At 40.7% G+C, this 8,501-nt stretch overlaps 1 pseudogene; it reads right to left on the bottom strand.

Annotated features, from left to right (window-relative positions):
• Positions 1-7,041: 7,041 nt before the first annotated feature.
• Positions 7,042-8,245, bottom strand: LOC108527764 (proliferation-associated protein 2G4 pseudogene; annotated as a pseudogene).
• Between the last annotated feature and the right edge of the window lie 256 nt (positions 8,246-8,501).

Below are 8,501 nucleotides of genomic sequence, written 5' to 3'. Positions count from 1 at the left end.
AAAATATAAATATATAATTATAAAATAATACATTTTACACACTTAAAAAATTAATTGTGAAGACATCCTAGATTGGGGAATAAATCGTAAAAGATGGATATTTGGGAGAGGGAAGTTCTAGTCCCATTCTTTGCCTTGATGAAAAGACACTTAAAAATTCTGAATGTGTGTGTTGGTTGTGAGACATCCAGTTGTCATATTTGTAAATTGTTAACAACTGACTACAATAAGGATCCTGATTTGTGGCATTTTCTAATTCCAAGATGTAAATATACCCGTTGTAACCAATTGCAAGCCACAGATACGAAGTCACTGAATTGAGGTGAGTAGAGGTGCATGACTGACCTTGCAGGGCTACAGGAGCTGAGTCAGCCCCAACATACCACTGACTTCATTTTCTCCTTGAGCACCTGTCTGAGCCAATGGCTAACCATCTAAAAATGGCTCTTACAAAACAATTATCCATGGTCAGTTTGAAACTCCTCTCCCAGGAGCACAGCTTTCTAACAAGGCAAACTCACTCACCAAGATCCCAGCTAGAAAGAGCATACTCACATTACCTTGGCCTACCTGTCTACTCTCCCAGAGCCCTCTTCTGCATCCTGGACCACAAGACTTGTATTCAGTTCTGAGGCCCTAATATCAAACAGGAAACTATATACTGGACTTTTATCAAGGGAATAGCCCAGTTATGAAAAATGTTAAATATGAAAAACAACATATGTGAAGAAAAGCAGTAAGCAGATTTTGAAATTTGTAAATAAACATGAGAACACTAAAATATCGTTGAAAAACTCATCAAACAACTTCAGGGCTGGTAGGAACTTAGTGAATACTGAAACCAATATTCTGAAGAAAAAAACATTGAGTCCCAGAGAACCCTCACTGGTTCAAAGTCAGGTTTCAATTCAATGTATTCTGATGGCTTTTATTATTAATGTGGCACCATATAGAAATTCATGTTAGCTTAAATTTTAGTAGGATTATTATAATATAGTACTTATTACAAAAACCCTAAGAATGTTTTCTATTTTGTCCTGTGCGGAAGATGTACAGTTGTTTTTTTAAATATCTTCAAAAGATTCATATTCTATGAAGAAACTTTTTTGACACTTAACAGGAGGCATTGATGTTCACTGTAAATAAAATTCTCTCCTCTACTTTTCTGTTTTCTTGTGTGAAACAGAAGCACGGCTGCCGTGTTCACCTCTTTCTATTTCATCAAAGTGAGAGTGGCCAAAGCACACACTGCAAGGAAGCCACATCTTTGACTTGGCTGCTGGTTTAGTCTTTGGGGAATGAAACCTGAAAATGACTTCCTCAGAAGGAGAGCTGGTCAGTTTGTTCTGGCTGTTACTGCCAGAAAGCTGCATCCTGTCACAAGTGACTATGTTTCTGAGTGAAAACCTGAACGCTCTGAAACCTCATAAAAGCTAACCAGTTAAACATAAAACAGCAGAAAGCCAAATTTATATTCATACTCATATTCTAACCATCATGTTTATTAATGTTATAAGTGTGTCTTGGGGTGTACAAACCAACCCACACACATCAGACAAACTACAAAGGCTTTTTGATTTCTCTACATTAATTCCGGTTAGGATTTCAATGGAGTGTTTCTCATCAGTTGCATGCAAATATACATTAATAGTCTGTGTCGCTAGCTGGAATGTAGATTCAGTCTTAGGATGAAAATTAGTAATTTATGTTACAATACAAACAGTTTAAAAGCAAATTACTAGGTTGACAATTTAAAAAATTATTAGTAACACAACCAATTGTTTGTTTACCATACATTTAAGAAAAACTTAAAAAGCCTAAATAATTCTCTGGCTGACAGACAAAATGAGAAACCTTCATTACAGGTTTTTTCTGGGTAATTTTAAAGTGGGATTAGGAGGTATCCAATAAGCAAAGAACAATAATTTGGAAAAATAATCAGAAGGCCCATTTCTCCAACAGATCTTACTTCTGTGGTTGACATTTTTTCCTTCAGTGGGTGTAAAATTGTAAAGAATCCACTTAGTACCGTTCCACATTCACATGCTAATTTATAAAATTTGGACTTCAGTATCTTTCCTAATAGAGCTCGTCAGAATAGTTTAAGAATGTTATTTATTTACTTACATAGTTATCTACCTACTTCTAGATCTGGAAGGTAGCATGAGAAGAATTATCCAATGAGGACACTACTCAGAGTGTGGTCCTCTGACTCGCAGCATCTGCATCACCTGAAAGATGTTACAAGTGCAGGATCTCAGACTTCACCCATAGACCTACTTTAGAGTTTGCATTTTAACCACATCTCAGAAAATTCAAATGCACGTTAAAGTTCAAACAGCCCTGGTGTAGGTTCATTTTACACATTAAGACATTGATAAATTGTTCCAAATACTCATGGCTGGTTAATGATTATCAAAACTCAAGCCCAGATTTCTTGAATTCCAGAACTCTATCTTCTTCCTGCTTTGCTTTCTTCCCTTTGGCACCTTCTTAGGTAATATAAGTAACTCCTTCCATACAACCACGTAAAATTTATCCAATCACTATCAATGTCCATCATTAATGCCAATGCCAGCTTTGGCTGGATCTGTTTCCCTCAATGACTCACATTTTGTCAACTTTTTTTTTGTTAATATGGTCCCACATTAGACATTGACACAATGGCTGGCAAAATTAAAATAAGTGTATTTGTATCCTTTGGCAAAGACAAATCTACTCGGGAAGACTGAACAAGGGTCTTTGGAGTATTTTTCAGTTCACCAGCAAATTAGAGAAACTGTCCCTGCCCCTCCTCCCCTTCCATTCCAATCAGGAAGAAGCAAAAATGGGCCTGAAAATAGCCTGTATTTTCCTAGAACCAATAAAGTAAATGAACCTAATTTCAAAAGGGTGGTTAAGTATAAACCAACTGAGGGAGAAAATTTCAACTTATAACTTTGTGTCAGGAGGAGATTCAAAAGTGGTGAGAGTGATTTGAAAGCAGATCATAGGAAAATCGGTTCTTCTATCACTTTAAGAGGAATGAGTTGAAAATAGTTTACTTTTCCGGTCTCTTAAATCGTATCAATGAAAAATGACAGCCATTATATAGCAGGAAAGAAAGGAGGAGGGGTCAGCACCAAAATTTTGTCATTGCAGAGGCAACAATTCACTCAGTATTTCAGTTGAAAGTTTGCAAACAAACACAAGAGATTTGCAATGGATTGCAATCATAAAGAATTCTTCAGGGCAGAGCATGGTGGCTCACGCCTGTCATCCCAACACTTTGGGAGGCAGAGGCAGGCAGATCATGAGGTCAGGAGATTGAGATCATCCTGGCTAACACGGTTAAACCCTGTTTGTACTAAAAAATACAAAAACTTAGTAGGGCATGGTGGCGGGCGCCTGTCGTCCCAGCTACTGGGGAGGCTGAGACAGGAGAATGGCGTGAACCCGGGAGGCGGAGCTTGCAGTGAGCTGAGATCGCATCACTGCACTCCAGCCTCGGTGACAGAGAGAGATTCCATCTCAAATAATAATAATAACAATAATAATAATAATAATAATAATAATAATAATAATTCTTCAGATTCCCCTGTCCTACCATGATTCTTTTAAGTTAAAGTCAAAAGGGATCCTGAGACACTATTGCCATTTGACACATGTGAAAATGAGGCTGAGATGAGTTGAACAACTTTCTCAAGGTCACATAGTAAGGTACAAAACCAGGACAAGGATCCTGTGTTTCTGACCCTCCAGCCAGTGCTCTGACTTGGCAAATACCTACATTTCCTGCCTAAAACGTTTGCTGGATTTCCAAACAGGAATCTAGCTTAGTTTTTGTTTTGTTTTGTTGGGATGTTCTGTTATTGCTTAATGCATTCCTATAAGAGACTTTAATAAAAATAGAAAAAATTTCAAGATCTCAGGAAAATAACAAAATATGTGGGTTCACTTTCGAGGAATCTATTATCTGGAATTTAAAATGTTGACATCTTTTTATGGTAATAATATTTAGACTTAGAGATCTGGGTCAAGTATGAGGAAGGTCAAGAGAAATCTGTTTGCATCCATTGGCAAAGAATAGTGCATTTAGGAAGACCAGACAGGGGTCCTTGAAGTCTTTGGGGCTTAATTAATATCTCAGTAGTATGTGCGGCTTTTTGGTACTGCTCCTACTTCTGTTTTCTAACTTTAGGGAATGAGAATTTGGCCTCAAAGCTATAGACAGCTGTGAAATTCAACGCTCTATTGGAGCATTTTAAGCAGAACATTTGGCCCTTTGGAGGTAACTAAATGGGTTTCACTTCTACAGATTTATAGAACTTGCTCTTTTGCCCAAATTTCTACCTCTTCCGGCTGACTCACTCCCAGCTCTTTCAAATTGAGCCCTTCATTACTCACAGTCTGTACAATATGTAAGATAAGCTGGGATCAAATTCATGCAAGCCTGGCAAAGATTATTTCCTTTCAGATGCTACAATTTTACCCATCTCTTTTTCTACCATAGCGACATACTGGAAAGTACAAATTGCAGATCGTGTAGTCTTGCAATCCAGGAATGAAGGCATGGTCTACAAATGGTTTTCAACCTTGGCTGCCCATTACAGTGATCTTGGGAGCTTCAAATAATCCCCACGTCAGGCTGCTTCCCACTCCAATTTCATCAGAATCAGCCGGGTGAGACCCAGGCATTGCCATTCTTTAAGCAACTGCTCGTGTGGGTCCAGTGTTTAGTTAAGTCTGAGAACCAGTGGTTTAAAACAGCTTTTCTCAAACTTTAGTGAGAATTGGTTATAACCTGGATGCTTTTAAAAACAGACTCCTGGGTCCAACCACTGGTCAGCAGATGAATTGCCTCAGTGCTCCTCAAACTGCGGCTCACAACCAGCACAATGGCATCACTCAAGAGCTTGTTAAAATGCAAATTCCCAGATTTTGCTTAAGACCAAATCACAGGAAGTGGAACTCTTAAATCTTCAGCGATGATGGTGTACACTAATGTTTGAATACCATTGGTCTAAAGAAGCTAGTAAGAACTGTATAACAATGATAACAACTGAAAATAATATTGACAATACTAATATTTCAGTCACCCATAAATTGCTCATTCTATTGTTTGATATGACATGTCCCTGATAACTGCAGAAGGCCTGGGTTAAATCCACTTGTGAGTGGATTTCCCATCCTATCTCATTCATCTGAGTGAACCTTGATGATCCTTTCTCAGTCAGTACTCATCAATGCTGAGGTTTCCTCAGAAGATGAGGTCCCTCCTTGCTAGGCTACACCTCCAAAAAAAAAAAATAATAGCAATATATCTGTCAAGGGCTCAGATTCTCACTTTTGATCAAGGCTAAAAGAGTGCAATTTAATTTGAAAGAAAAATCCAGGGCATATCATTGGGGAAAAGTATATATGGGAGCTAAAAATATATGTGGGAGACCCAGTATATTGCTCTGGCTTCAGTCAGAAATGATGTTCTCACTCAAGCCTCTAGCCTGCTTCATGGGGTCCAAGCAGGCTCTGGATATAAAGCATAAAGGAGAAAGAGCTTCTACTTGGATGCAAACTTCAATCCCATTTTTCAGCCCCTCTTTCTCCAATACAATTCCCTGGATAAAACATCTGGTCTCCCTCTCTTAACTACTGTCATCTGCCAGGTCCGCTGAGGTAACTGAGTCCCAGCATTTATTTTATTTTTTCTGTACAGCCATTGTCTCTGTGGGGTAAAAACTTTTCTAGAGCTGAAACAGTGCATCAAAGTCACTAACAATTTCAGGGTTAACTTTCAGTATTTTCTCTTTTTTTTAATGGAGTCTTGCTCTTGTCATCCAGGCTGTAGAGCAGTGGCACTGTCTTGGCTCACTGCAACATCCACCTCCCAGGTTCAAGCAATTCTACTGCCTCAGCCTCCAGGCACCTGCCACCATGCCCAGCTAATTTTTATATTTTTAGTAGAGATGGCATTTCACCATGGTGGTCAGGCTGTTCTCAAACTCCTGACATCAAGTGATCCACCTGCCTCTCCCTCCCAAAGTGCTGGGATTACAGGCATGAGTCACCACACCTAGCCACTTTCAGTATTATCTTTATATCTTTAGCCACGAGCAGTATTACAAGCTCTTTCGAGCTAGCTTTTTTTTTTTTTTTTTTTTGACACAATCTCTCTCTGTTGCCCAGGCTGGAGTGCAATACCGCGATCTCGGCTCACTACAACCTCCGCCTCCTGAGTTCAAGTGATTCTCCTGCCTCAGCCTCCAAAGTAGCTGGGATTACAGGCCCCCGTCACCACGCCCAGCTAATTTTTGTAATTTCAGTAGATATGGGGTTTCACCATGTTGGTCTGGCTGGTCTTGAACTCCTGACTCAAGGGTTCCACCCACCCCAGCCTCCCAAAGTGTTGAGATTATAGGGAGAGAAGTCGAACCCAGCCAGAACTAACTTATTTTAACCAGCGGAACTCCAAAACTGAGAGGAAATTTAACCACCCCAAAATCTATGGCTTTGGTATGCTGATTATTTCAACATATCAATGGGCATTTGAGGAACAGCAACATATCGAGTACATCTGGGGAATGGCAAATGCAAAAGAAGGGCTTTTCTGACCTTCTGTATCTGCCTAAGGAAGAGATTCTTCAAAAAAGACTCAATTGTCATGAATCCCTTCCCCTGTAATCTTATCAACCAGGGAAGATGAACTCAAATTACAAGAGAGAAGACTGGAGGTTGACTCATGCCCAGACAGACTATTAACAATTATCTGAGGGCTGCTCCCAGGCAACTTTTTTTTTTTTATTCCTGATTTTATTATTTAATTTCTTTTTTTCATTTAATGCAGTCTTCCGTGGTTGGGAAGCCTTACCTCCCAAGACCAGAGTCAGTTGGAGCTGGTTGTTGTTGGAAAGGAGTGGGTTGGGGAACTGGGGTGGGGGAGAAAGGGAGACCCCCTGCTCTGCTGGGGGTCCTAGGTGGAGAAGAAGAACTGTACTTCACAGTCTGGGGTGTGGTGGGAAGGGGATGAGGCAGAAGTAGCAAGCTGGGGAAATGGGACCCACCTCAGTCCCCAGCTTCATTTTCTTTTAATGTTTCCCCACTGGTGGCATTCTCTGCAGTCTTGGAAGCCTTTTTTTTTTCTTTTTCTTTTTCTGGGTTTCTTGACTCGCAGAACTCTGAAGGAGGGCCTTTAGCTCTGCATCTTGGACCTTCATCTCAGACTTGTAGAGGTCAGGCTCAAAGGGACCACTGGTTATCTGCATGGGGCCATTGGGCATGAGCAGAATTGCAAATTTAAACTGGGCGACAAATTCCCCCTCCTTCTCATAGAGAACATTAAATGGCTGCAGCAGTCCATGCTTGGTGCACTCCACCACACCCATCCAAGCCTTCTCATCTTCAAATGCTCTTAAAGTAAACGGCATGGCATCAAAACGCCTTTCCACCTCACTGAAGAAAGCAAGTGAAGTTTTCATTTTCAGTCCGTACTGTTTGGAGGGATCTCATTTGTAAATAGTGGTTCTGTGTCCTGCGTCGTTGACCTTGCCCTCTCCTGAGCTGACGAGAACATCCACAACATATACTTCACGTACCTCAAATTCAGCTTTTTCTTGGTCCTTCTTCTGCTGGTCTGTGGGATTCTGGATAATGTTTTTTTCACCATTGATGTCATGCTGCTTCAACTGGTGTGACAGCATACCTTCTATCAGCATCCAGTTAAATGAGTGGGCAACTTTGTTCCACGCTTCTGTCACTTGTGTGTTCTGATTTCTAGGTTTGGCCAGGCATAGGGCAGCTTCAGCACAAAGGTGAGCTGTCTTAATAACATCTGCTTTCCTCCCTGTTACTTGGGTCCCCTGAGCTACATCAACCACAAAAGTACGAGCTACATTAGCGATTAAGTCATCAACATGGAACCCAAGGTCAATTTTTACCTAGTCACCTTCCTTGAGAATATAATCCTGGCTGCTCTTCAAAGGGAAGAAGTGACATACAAAGTTATTTACTGAAATGCTGGTGGGAAAAGCAATACCTTTCTTCATTTCCTTTTCTTTCTTGAAGATTTTCCCTGTTTCTTCCATGATCATGGCAAGACCTTTCTCACACAGGCTCAGTACTGACACACCTGAGCTAGATGCTTCCACCAAGGTCCGAAGTACCCGGTCGGCCATGTTGCAGCGCGCCTCCCACTCCCCCCCATCTTATACTTGGTCACCACCAGGTCCTTGGCAATAGTTTGCTCCTGCTGCTCATCCCTGCCTGACATCTTTCTACTACCACCACTACAGTCTCATTTCCCCTGAGCCGCCTCCTCTCCCAGACAACTTCTATTACCTGAGAAATTTTATCTGCATAACAAGACCACCTCTACTCGTCATACATTTTTTCTTGTCATCCTCTCTTAACTTGTGTGGGCATCACCCCCAAGAAGCCCTAAGCCGTAATTTTTTTCTATAGCTCAGGAAACTGTATAAGCTTCAATCATCTGACCAATCTTTGAGTCTCATATTTTTGGGGACTCC

This window comes from Rhinopithecus bieti, unplaced genomic scaffold (assembly GCF_001698545.2).
Source record: "Rhinopithecus bieti isolate Rb0 unplaced genomic scaffold, ASM169854v2 scaffold_8, whole genome shotgun sequence".
Taxonomy (NCBI): Eukaryota; Metazoa; Chordata; class Mammalia; order Primates; family Cercopithecidae; genus Rhinopithecus; species Rhinopithecus bieti.
This window is presented reverse-complemented; position numbering and strand designations above follow the sequence as displayed.